At 45.4% G+C, this 12,601-nt stretch overlaps 1 non-coding gene across 1 annotated transcript; it reads right to left on the reverse strand.

Annotated features, from left to right (window-relative positions):
• Positions 1 to 3,631: 3,631 nt before the first annotated feature.
• On the reverse strand, positions 3,632 to 3,713 carry trnal-aag (transfer RNA leucine (anticodon AAG)). The gene has a single exon. It is a non-coding gene; the product is annotated as a tRNA-Leu (tRNA).
• Between the last annotated feature and the right edge of the window lie 8,888 nt (positions 3,714 to 12,601).

A 12,601-nucleotide genomic window follows, 5' to 3' on the forward strand; every position in this document is an offset into this window, starting at 1 on the left:
AGGAAATGACAGATTTGACACTGAGATGTCCTCGTCACGGCGTGATGGAGAGTTCTGATGATTCATCAGCACAATCAGACTCTGAGAACTCCTCCCTGCATGGTTGATGAGGGTCAAAGTTCCCATGTGGCTCACTTCAGGTGGAGGACCAGAGATTTTAGGCTCATGTGAGTGGTTGATTCTAATGTAAGAATAACAGACCACAGACTAGTCAGTGAATAAAACTGCCGACTTCTTTATAGACAGAAAACGTCAGAAAAACAAAAACAATTGGTACCAAACCCTTTACATCCACACACATTCAATAAAGGAGTCTCCCTCCAACCAACAGACAGAAACCAAACCTCAGGAGAATCAGGTTATTGACCTCTTTTGAGTCTTATTTGAAGTTAACCCGACTTATTTGAGTTGAGGTTTAATTTGGTGGCTGGATTTCTATGATTGTTTGTTTACTTCACGGTGTCTATTTGAGTTTCCTCAGTCTAGGTTCTCATTTGATCTTGGTTCAGCCTTTTTATGAGTTTTAGTTCTACGTTCCCTCTTCCTGTTGGGTTGTTTCACCGGCTCTATCCAAGCTTGAACTCCCTTTCAACAACCCACTCATGTAACACCGATTTGGCACACAATCAGGAAACGTGAACAAAACAAAGTTATAAAAATAAAACTCAGGGCCAAAGTATTTCAATTTACAACTCAATCTCACAAATCAATAATCAGAGTCTCTCCCGTTCATCAGCAGTCTTTTCGTTCAGTCCGTTATCAGTCCAAAAGAAATTCAAGGTGTCTCTGTGAAACCTGTCAGTTCTGTCCTACCACAATCCCACCGTCAGGGTCAGTGTCACCTGGGTGGGTGAGGTTTGCAGCGCCATTTTCCACTCCGACTGTCTCTCTCCTGTGGGTGGCTCGCCATCTTTTCTCCACAGCGTCAGGTGTGTTCGCACACCAGTGATCCCGCCTACAAAACCTGGCCAAATCCTCGTTCACAACGATATCAACACAATCCAGAATCATGGACAGCAGTTGAGTCCAGTGTCTTCTCAAAAAATGAAGGGACCAAGGAGAAGACCTCAAAAGAGTCTGCTTTGTTTACTCTTTCCTCTCTCATTCTCGAGTCGTCCGTCTGCTTTAGTTTACTTTATTTATATTTGTACAGCACTTTTCATCCAGAGACTGCAACACAAAGTGCTTCACAGAACTGAGAGAAAACAGGCAACGTTAAATAAAATATAAAACAATACAATAAATACATGTTAAGAACCCGGCCTTCCCAACCCACATGACCTCATACATGCACACACCAACCCCCCCCCACACACACACATACACACACACACGCATACACACAACCACACACTGACTGTACGTAGGAACATGGCAGGGCACTGAAAATCCTAGTGAGGAAAGACCACCTATGGGGGCCATCCTCACCAGGAGGTGCCACAGCCCACAACCACAGGGAGCGCCGCCACCCAGACCCCCCGACCCGAACAGACCGGGTACACTCCACATATAATGCAGAGCCCCCCAGCTCTCCAGGCCTGGACGATCCCAAGGACGACGCCCCTGTGGGCGGACCAGACACACCTCCCAGTGTGGAGGGCTCCCACCAGGAAACACTGGAGCTAAAAACTAAAAGACTCAAAGAAGGTAGAATAGGAAAGAACAGAAATTACAATCATATTAAAGTATCAGAATGACATAAAATATATATAAAATCAAAAAGTTTTAAGAGCTAATAAAAAAGTAGAATAAAAAAATAATTAAAAGACTAAAGTAACAATAAGATATCGTGATAAAATGAAAGGATAAGAGAGACTAAGTCAGTTAAAAGCTAAGCTAAAAAGGGAAGTCTTGAGCCTCCTTTTGAAAACATCAACAGTCTCTGCGGTCCTGATGTTCTCTGGCAGGCTGTTCCAGAACTTTGGGCCATAATGGCTGGATGCAGCCTCCCCGTGGGTTTTAGTTCTGAGTCTTGGAACGACTAAAAGGCCGGTGCCAGAGGACCTCAGGGTCCGCGAAGGTTGATATGATAAAAGCAGTTCAGATAAATAAGATGGGCCAAGACCATTAAGACACTTAAACTGGTGACCTGTTCAGGGTGAACCCTGCTCTCACCAAATGTCACCCCCCCCCCCCCATAACCTTTAACAAATCAGTGGTACAGAAAATGGATGGAGTGACTGATTCACTGCAGAGGCACAGTGATGTTATTAATGGAGGAGTCTTTTCATTAAAGACTGAAGCTCCATACAAGACAGAGTCTGTAGACAAGAACATCACAACCTGGGAAGCTCTCACTTCTTTGGACAGACAGCTTTGATTTCAGCTTCTACCTCTGTAAAATTGAAAGTAAAGTAAATGGAGCACCTGTGAAGGTAAAACTGATGATGTCATGACTTGTTCAGTCCTCCACCAAAGTCCAACAAGCTTTTGATTGGCTCTGATTCTCTGAGGCAAAATCAATTAGTAAAGTTAATTAGTTAATTTAATATAATTATATTACATAATTACATATATTATATGTAATTATAATAATAATATATAATAATAATAATTATATTACATACATTAATAATAATTATATTACATAATTACATATATTATATAATTTAATATAGTTAATTAGTAATTAGTTCAAAGTCAATTTAGTAAAGTAAACTTTTGCTTCAGTCAGAAAGGAGACTGTTGTTAACTGTTGACTGTTGTTAACTCACAATGGTTTGTGATTCTGCAGAACCTCAGCTCTCTTCCTCTGCTCCTCTCTGCTCTACCATCTATTGAACAGGTCTTGATTTAGGAGAGCAGGATTGAGACAAGAACAGGAATGTGAGTGTTGAAGGTTCACAATTTGGCTCTGAAGCCTCAGAAGGTAAAGATTCATCTCTTATTTCAGAGGTGATTTGAAGAATTCATTGTTGCTGAACTGTTGATGCTTCAATTTCTGGACGTTCACTGGTGGAATGTTTGAGGGTCAGAGGTGAAAAGAGGACAAGTGCACCTGTTGTGTGTGATGGGGCACCAGCATGGAGGAAGTTGTCAAACATTTCCAGCAAAACAGCAGGAAACTTCAAGTAAAGAATTAAAATGATTTACTTCAGTGTTTAACTCCCAGGCCTCTGTAATAAAACACCAGGAACAACTGACCACCTCACCATGACTTCACCCTGATAACCAGGAGGTAACCTGGTAGTCAGAGCAGCAGTGCTCAGGTCTGTGGACTCAGAGGAGGGTTCTTCTCCTGGTGATGGGTTTGAAGACATCAGCAGCCTTGTTGGAGTCAACTGGGATGTTCCTCTCAACAGACAGCAGCATTAAATCAGAGAGCCTGTCTGCTCCATGGCTCCTCCTAAGCTGGTCCTGGATCAGCTTCAGTTTGGAGAGTCACTGTTACACTGGAGCAGAGGTCACTGGCAGTGCTGCACATACTGGGAGGAGCCTGTGGCTCTGGGTACACTGTGCCCATGTTGTTGGCTTGAAGGCAGCTCAGCGTTACTGCACATTGTTGTTTTGGAGAGTTCAAGATGAGGAGAACACCTCAAGTTCAGGACATTTTCTTCCCAGAGTGATAAAAGCAGCCAACACCTCCAGCACAGAGAGGCCTGCCACACCTCTCCAGTGACCTGGGACATGATGGCAGTGGTGGGATTTGAACCCACACCTCCTCAGAGACTGGAGCCTTAATCCAGCACCTTAGACCACTCGGCCACACTACCTCACTGAGCTAGTTAGTGAGTTGGTCTGCTAAAGGAGTGTTGAAGAGGAAGTAACAATGACATCAAACTGATTCTGAAGGGGGACCCCTTCCCTCCTGCAGTCACAGGAAGGGATGACAGCACCGCTAGAAGAAGACGGGAAAGAAATGGTAAATGGACTCAATTTAAACAGAGCCGTTCTACCTCAGCACACCAAGCTAGCATACCCCCTTTTGTTACCAGATGGCCATGCTATCCCTGAGCCATGTGACCTGGATAAGATGGGTGAACTACAGCTGATCGCCATGCTAGCAAACCCCCTTTTGTCTGGTTTGGTTGTTGTTTGGTGACTGTGGATGAACACACAGGAGAAGTTGAGCATGAATCTGTGTTCCTGTTCACTTGAATACATGCAGGAGTAGCAGGTGGAAATACTACTGTTTATTTTTGTTCTGATTTCAGAACTGTTGACACGATGGTGTCAGATTAAAGCATCTTCACCTTCCAGATGCTGGTCTCCTTCTGGGGTCCTGACTGACCTCCATCTTGTGTTCTGGATCCACCTGAACCCAGCAGCTCCAGATCCCTTCACTCCCTTACAGGGATAGAAAATGGCTGCTGGATGGAAGTCCCCCAACTGTGGCTGTTCTGAAACTCTTCTCCTCAGTCACTCCTGAGTTGACACTGAGATGGAAACTCTGCGTATCATGTTCAGAACAGCTGATCTGAGTTGGTCCAATCAACTGTGAGTGTGTTCACCTTGAGTGTCACACGTGCACAACCACGACAAAATGACATCATCAATGGAGCCCCGATACCACGAGTCACCATGACAACCAAGAACAAAATAACAAGTTACTTTGAAAAAAGACCTTCATTCCTTCATGGATCCATCGCCAATATGAGCCTTCCCAGTCTGTCAGGGGGTAGAATTCAGTCACCACCAATGACATCAGAGTCAGAGTTTAGAGATCAAAGACAGACATTAAAGCCTCTCTGATAAAACAAAAATATAGTGTAGTACACTGGAAAAGAATATTGCAGTATATTAAATATGATGTTTCCATGGAGGGGCAGTTTGACATTTTTATTTTGGATGCATTTATATTTTAGAATCAGAAAGGCAGTGACAGTGACATCATCAAGACAAAACCTGGTGTTACAAAGGTGAGGTGAACAATTTTAACAGTCAATCCCAAATTTAGGCCTGAAGTTAGAAAATAATATTAGCTAGCTGGCTACGTTAGCTAGTTAACGTTAGCAAGCTGGTGGTATTTAGCACCACCAACTAGTTAAACAAGGTCAGCAGCTGTTATGATGATGGTCACATGATTTAACCTTCCTCCTGTGGGACCTGTTGGAGGTTTTAAATGCAGCAAAGAACCACATCAATTTGTTTATTGTATCAAGGATTTTTGACTTTGTCAGGAACCTCTAGTTCAACAAAATAAAAGAAAAAAATGTTTTTCACTGAATTATAAAATCATAAGGATTGGTTTAGACCCAGTTATCAAAATAAGATGACAAAGCAACAATCAGAGCCAAACCTGAAGTCAGAAGTGCACTGTCAGCAACACTGCCAGCAGCTCCTCTCCCAGTCATGGGAGCTTCAGGGACTCTCATCAGCCTCGTTCTCCCATCGACCTGCACAACAACACAACAAAGACCATCCTTGATGTGTCTGCATAGAATGCATTTGTGACCCACATCAACCAAGAGTGGAACAGCGTCCTCCTCAGCAGCCCTGCCTCAACACCAACCAGAACAGCCACAGCCACAACCCCACTCAGGATCTGGTTCCAGAAGAAAGAGGTGTCAGGTCTGCCCAAGCAGTCAGGACAGCAGGACAAACGGATTGTGTTTCAACTGCAGGAAACATCTCTGCAGAGAACACACAGAAGTGTCACATATGAATCTAAACACAATCAATCAATCAGTATTTCCATGGATAAGGAAGCCTGACAAGGTCACCAAGAGATGGAAACAACTTGGAGGATAGAAAACTGTTTTAGTTTATTTGACAGCTGATTGAAGACGTGGGTCAAAACTGACCGTTACCATAGAGATGGGAACAGGAAGCTGACGCAAGAGGAAGGTTCCAGCTCTGAAAAAGGAGTTTGATCAAAATCTTGAACTGCCAGTAGAAATATCCTTTTGTATGTTGACCTTTGTTGACAGACGTCACTTTAGCTTGGCAGTGACAAGAATGGCTGTTAGCTTGACAAAGAACTGCACAAACCAGGTTCAAGCTGGACTTTGGACCCTGGTATCTGCAACGACTCCATCAACTCCTAATCTAGCAGCTCTGCTGGGTCCAACTATTTTACAGAACATTTGACAGACCTGTGGAGCAGTGAGGACAGACATGAGTTGATCACATGATCCACTGAAGCACCATTTTACCTGCCACTGAGGTCACCAACATGAGCTGGAGTTGGGAATCTTGAACTGAACCTGGTATCACAGCGACACCTACTGCTGCAAAATGGAACAGCAACATTGAACCAAGTACAGGATTGGAGGGAGACTGATGGTCGCTGTTTGGGTTTTTGAAGAACAAAGAGGGCGTGGCTTCAAGCTGGATTCTCAGAGACTATATCCCCAACCTCTACATTGGAATCTACACTGTCATCCAGTCATGTGACTGAAGTCATCAGTCATGTCAGTGATGTCACTCTGCAGGACTGTCATTGCCGTCTCATTCTAGAAAAGAATCCAGACTCCTCATTTCTGGGGCAGTTTTGGTCTTTAAAGACTTGACAGTTCCAGGAGATTTAGTTTGGCTCAAGATCTTCAGATCAACCCAGGACAGAAGGCTATGACTCCATTGGATTGTATCGTTGGAGCATTCAGAGATCTGGTGGATCTCAGTAGGAGCTGTATTTATCCACTGAATGATCCTGGTCAATGTGATCCTGCTCCTCCATCTCTAAGGCTGACAGAGCAGGAGGACCTGACTGAGAAGAAAGCTGCCCTTGAGCAGCTTCAGTCTCTGAGTGACAACACACAAGCAAAAAAACAGAATTTGAGGGAACAAGTTTCTACTCTTGAACGTGAGAATAAAAGAGCAATCCAGGAGCTCCAGAACCTCACTGCTGTGGTGGCCAACCTCAAAACGGTCCAGGACAAGAACCAGACTCAGATAGAAGATCTGAACGCAACAGTCCACAGTCTTCAGTGTGAGGGGAGGAAGGTTGATGGAGAGAACAATGAGCTCAGAAAAGAGCTGACCCAGGTTCAGTCTCTGAGGGAGAGTGAACAGATGGAGATGAAATGTCTTGAGGAAGACCTGACAGAGAAGAAAAGTGCACTTGATCAGCTTCAGTCTCTGTGTGACAAGAGATGGACAGAAAACCAGAATTTGTGGGGACAGGTTTCTAGTCTTGGACAAGAGAAGATTATTGCATATCAGCTGGTAGAGAACATGTCTGCCATGGTGGGCAACCTTGAATCTGTGAGGGAGGAGAACCAGACTCAGATCAGAGACCTGAACACACAAGTCCACAATCTTCAGCTTGAGGTGAAGATGGTTTACAAGGAGAAGTGTGACCTCAAGTGTGAGCTCAACTCCATCCAGGCAGAGAAGAACAAAATGAGAGAAGAACTCACTGAGAAGAAGACGACTCTTGAACAGCTGAGATCCCAGAATGAGGAGAGAGAGGCAGAAAATGGATGTTTGAGGAGACGAGTTTCTACTGCATCTCAGGAGACAGAGACCTTCACTGCTGAGTTGGCCCACCTTGAATCAAGGAAGGACCAGGACCCCACAAAGACTGGCAGTCTGAACGTTGAAGTTCAGAGTCTTCTATGTGCAGTGAGAACACAAAAGAAGAAAAGGAGCAGTGCTCAGTGGGAAATCCTGGGAAATCTTCATGATTTAAAAAGCTGTTTGAAAGAGGAAAATCATGGCCTTCAAGTGAAGGTCCAGCAAACTTCTGAAGAGCAAACAGACTCTCCCCTACGTCCAGCCAGAGAAGAGCAAACAGACTCTCCCCTACGTCCAGCCAGAGAAGAGCAAGCAGACTCTCCACTACGTCCAGCCAGAGAAGAGCAAGCAGACTCTCCACTACATCCAGCCAGAGAAGAGCAAACAGACTCTCCCCTACGTCCAGCCAGAGAAGAGCAAACAGACTCTCCCCTACGTCCAGCCAGAGAAGAGCAAGCAGACTCTCCCCTACGTCCAGCCAGAGAAGAGCAAGCAGACTCTCCCCTACGTCCAGCCAGAGAAGAGCAAGCAGACTCTCCCCTACGTCCAGCCAGAGAAGAGCAAGCAGACTCTCCCCTACGTCCAGCCAGAGAAGAGCAAGCAGACTCTCCCCTACGTCCAGCCAGAGCAGAGCAAACAGACGCTCTCACATGTTCTTCTGCAGAGGAGCGACGGGATTCTGCTGCATGTCCTGTGACTGAAGAGCAGAATGATGGGGGCACCCTGGAGACTGGACCTGCTGCGGGTCAAACCAGAGGTCTACTGAGCCGTGTGACATCTGGTGTAGAAGATGCTCTGTTCATGTTCATAGTTTTTTCTTTGTGTGCTTTTCCTCAACTTTGTTTTCTTTGTTTGTTATATATGATGATACCTTGATCACCACAGCAGTTGATCCCAGCTTGATTAGCTGAGTGCTTTGCAGTCTAAAGCACTTTAGTGACACCTGTGGGGTCCCTTATCCTCCCTGACCACAGGGATTCAGCCTCACTGAAGGAGAGTGAACCTTCCAGGTTGCAGCTTCTAGACTCTGGAACGCTCTCCCACTGGACATGAGGACGCTGTGGACACCTTTAGAAAGACGCTAAAGACCCATTTGTTTAGTAATATTATTGTTCATGGAATCGTCCCTCTGAACCTGCCCACACAGGTCAAGACGTCAAATGATTCCCTGTTTAAAACAGCTCTTCCATCACATGGATGTGCATCCCAACAGTCAGAGCTCACCGATGCTCCTATTCCCTCCAGTGTGAGGCACTATGAGTGACTGATGAGGGTCAGGGGGGGTCAGGCTAGTCCAGATAGTGGGTCTGTATGAGGTTGTTAGGGAGGGATAAGGTAGTGGCAGAGTTCAGGCTGTAGTTGTGCTCCAACAGTTGAGACAGGGCAGGACAAAAAATGACCTCCTGATGGCGTTAGGAGTGATTCTTACAAGAACCAATCAATAAAAGTGGGTGGTGACCTTCTCATGTGACGCTTGTGTTGATGATTACTGGGTCTCCTCCATGCTCATTTATCATGAATGAATCCCTCTGAGTAAAACACCTGATGACTCCTGAGTTGTTTCACAAAATGTGTGTGTGTGTGTGTGTGTGTGTGTGTGTGTGTGTGTGTGTGTGGGCAATATGTGTTATGGTTGTTATGTAGTTTAAGGTTATTATCTCTGTTTCTTGTGTCTTTGTCTTTGTTGTCCTCCCCTTCGTCTGTCCTGGATTTTTGACCCTGGTTGCAGGAAGCGTGTGACCTCAACTCCTTTTTCTGTGTTGCTGAACGTAGAGCCTTGCTTCATTGTGCTCGCTAAAGTGTGATCCTCCCTGCTAATTCCTTATTTCCTTGACTAATTACCCACCAAAAATTAATACCTAATTGCTTTATTTGGCTGAAGTTTAAAAGACCATCATTCTGGTAGCAACAGTCTTTCTGCCTTGTAAACACGCTAAGCTAACGATGGCTTCTCCCTCTTGTTCTCCTCTCTCCTGCTCAGGGTGCCACATGTTTTGTTCCTCCTCTGCCTCCTTTAGTGATACTGATAAGTGTGTTACATGTAGTTTTCTTGTTGTGTTGGAGGTGAGGCTTAGCGATGTTGAATTGGACCTGCAGCGGCTCTGCACCAAAAGCTGCAAGAGCTAGCCAGCCCTCACTAGCTGGTGCAGACCACCTTAGCTTAGCTCCTAGCTTAGGTCCAACTAGCGCTCCCCCAGCAGCTCCCAAGCATCTGGGAGAGCGCCAAGAAAAGTTGGGCCTAAGCTAGGATGTGCTTGATCATGAAGAATTGTTGGGTGTAAATTCATTTAAGGAGTGTTGAACTGGACCTGTTCTACTTGTAAAGTGTAACTTTTGTTATTTGGTGCTTTACAGGGTGATGACTTGACTTCATTGCAGCTTTGACCTGAGCAGGTGTTCATCCTCATCTCAGTAACAGGGGACACTTTATCACACCAGTGGACAAACATCAGCATTCATCACCCAGCAGCTCCTCTGATCAACAGAACAAGCTAAAGTATTGTGGAGAATGAGGGCATCGATCCCTCTACCTCTCACATGCTAAGCGAGCGCTCTACCATTTGAGCTAATTCCCCTGTTAAGGAGCACAGCAGATGATGCATGTTGACCTTCATCATGGTTGAATGAGCATCACCAGTTGAAGCTTCTCTGGTTGACCAATGTAATGGAGACCAAGGGTTCCATGACATGAATGATTAATTGAAGGTAGCATTTGTCTTGGTATTAACAGTTTATGTAAATTAGAGGCACACACACATTGTTACATGTACCGTAAATGACCAATTTGTAGCCCGGGCGTTTAAAAGAGACCAGGGGCCCGTTTCACAAAGCAGGTTTAGAGTGCTGCTCAGTAAAGTTGCCATGACTTGAGATTCTCTTCCTGCTGGGTCCATTTCAACATTCTTATCCTTCCTATCACTGGAGATAAAGTATCAGTCAGGGCTGTACTTGATTAGTACTGCATATAGTACACATCAGTCACTGCCATTACACAGTGGAATGGTAGTTGAAGTACTGTTTAGCAGCAAGCTGAAAACTGTTGTGGTCTTTGACAGTTCTCTTGTTTCTGAATGACAATCCTGTGAAGGAGAATCATGGAGACATCCTAAAAATGGCTGAGGTCTCTGAGCTGCAGCAGGTCTGAGCTGCTTTTGATGCCCAGATGATGAGGAGGCAGTGAATGGTGGGTTTGGTGGAGCTGGAAAAAGGCTGCAGGTGGTGAGGGGTCTGCTGGTGTCAGGACTTCCTCTCCAGGTCTGAGGGCTTCCCCCTGCAGTTCCCACAAACACCACAACAGTCCTGGAACCCCTGCAGATGGTGGAGGACCATGATGACCCCGATGCACCATCAGGCCATCAAAAACCAGTCCTGATGGTCAAAAAGGTCCCTCCACTCATCCAGGGTCAACTCTAGAAGAAGCTTCTGGAACAGATGAGCAAACACTCTCAAATATAAATCCTGATGTAAACACACTGGCAAACCAACGTTTCCCACAATGTTGATTTTTACAATTTCCTTCAATGTTTGAAAACCATCAAAGTGGACAAAACCCAGATGGTCCAAACCTGTTTCCTGTCTCCTGCCATTGTGGAGAGCCTCTGTTCTGTCCTGCTGCTGTCCAGTTGTCTCTACTGAGCTCCTCTGCTGGTTCCACCTTGAAGAGGGTCTGAGCTAAAACTGAACCTTGGGGAACTTCAACCTTTGATCTCAGAGTTTTGTGTTTGATCTTAGAAGTCTTTGTTCTCTCAATGTCAAGTGTTTTATTCTTTTTGCTGTTTTCCCCACACTTGAAGGAGAGTTGTACCAATCAAGACCATCAGGCAGGAATGCACTCCAAACCAAACTGCTTTTTCTCGTTTTTATTTTTTCTTCATTTTTTCATCCACACCTACTGATCTTGGATCTGCTGCCCGTTCCTGCCTGGTAAAAGAAGGAGCCAGCACCTGGTTCTCCAGGCTGAATGAACTCCAGGACGTTGGCCAGCTGGCACCAGGCGCTGACCCAGGTCCTGCATGGGAGATACTGTCAGTTCTGTTCTGCCCTGCTCACAACCACAGGCTGGTGTTGAGGCCTGCAGCAACCAGGGCCCCAGTCACCAAGAGTATAAAGGCTGGTCATTGTGGCAGTGGGAGGAGTCAAAATGAAGACAGACCAATGTGAGCAGGACGTTCCTGGAGAAGTCAGAAGAACTTGACCATGTTTCCTACAGTACCCAGGAGGCCTGGTAGTTGTTGAAGGAAGCTCTAAAAGCAAAGAGCAGACAGCAGGACATCAAAAGAGAAGATCCAGACATAATCCTCCTCTGAGTCCACAGACCTGAGCACTCTGACTAACAGGTTACCTCCTGGTTATCAGGGTGAAGTCAATAAAATAATTAATAATAATAATAAAAGAAATAAATAATACTAAATCAAGGCCTATTTAATAAATGGTGGTGCAGAGGAAGCGTGCTGGGACCAGAACCCAGAGGTTGATGGATCAAAACTGTCCTCTGGTAAAAGAAAGTAGTTTTTTTTTTCAAATGTGAATCTGTTAAAAAGAGGTGGAAATCAGAATTCAAATCATTGAGAGAGTTAATAACATTCCACTTTACCACTGAAGCAAAAGTAGACTTCAGAAGGTTTTAGTGATTCAACATAGCAGCTAAGTTTCCATTTCTGTACTGATTGTCTGCAATGGTTCGTGGGGGTGGAGCCTATCACAGCTGACATCAGGTGAGGAGGGGGTTCACCCTTGATGGGTCGCCAGTCCATCCCAGGACCAACACACACAGACAGACAACCATTCACACTCACAGTCATTCAGAGTGTTCAGGTAACCACTACCCTCTTGATGTCTTTGGACTGTGGGAGGAAGCTGGAGAACCAGAGAGAACCCACACAGAGACAGGGAAAACCTACAGGAGGGGTGGAGATGCAGGGGCAGCAAAGTTGAATGAAGCAGGATCACCTGGCAGGTCTCAGCTGGAGGTGATGACATCACTGGCCTCAGTCCTCACCAGTGCTCTGCCTAGCAACAGGGACGATGGGGAGAAACCAGTAGAAGCACTCTGAGAGTTGGAGACAGCAGGAGGAGAGAGACCATGACAGAGTCACCCATGGGAAACTGTTGGATCCACTCAGGACAGGCTGCTCCAGAGGTGGAGGCACCTGTACAGGGTGCTGGCACAGGTCTGGAAAGTCTTAAAAAAATGTGTGTGAAA

The sequence above is a fragment of the Aulostomus chinensis genome, chromosome 1 (genome assembly GCF_037954235.1).
Source record: "Aulostomus chinensis isolate RoL2024-O1b breed Wild chromosome 1, RoL_Achi_v1.0, whole genome shotgun sequence".
NCBI classification, from domain to species: domain Eukaryota; kingdom Metazoa; phylum Chordata; class Actinopteri; order Syngnathiformes; family Aulostomidae; genus Aulostomus; species Aulostomus chinensis.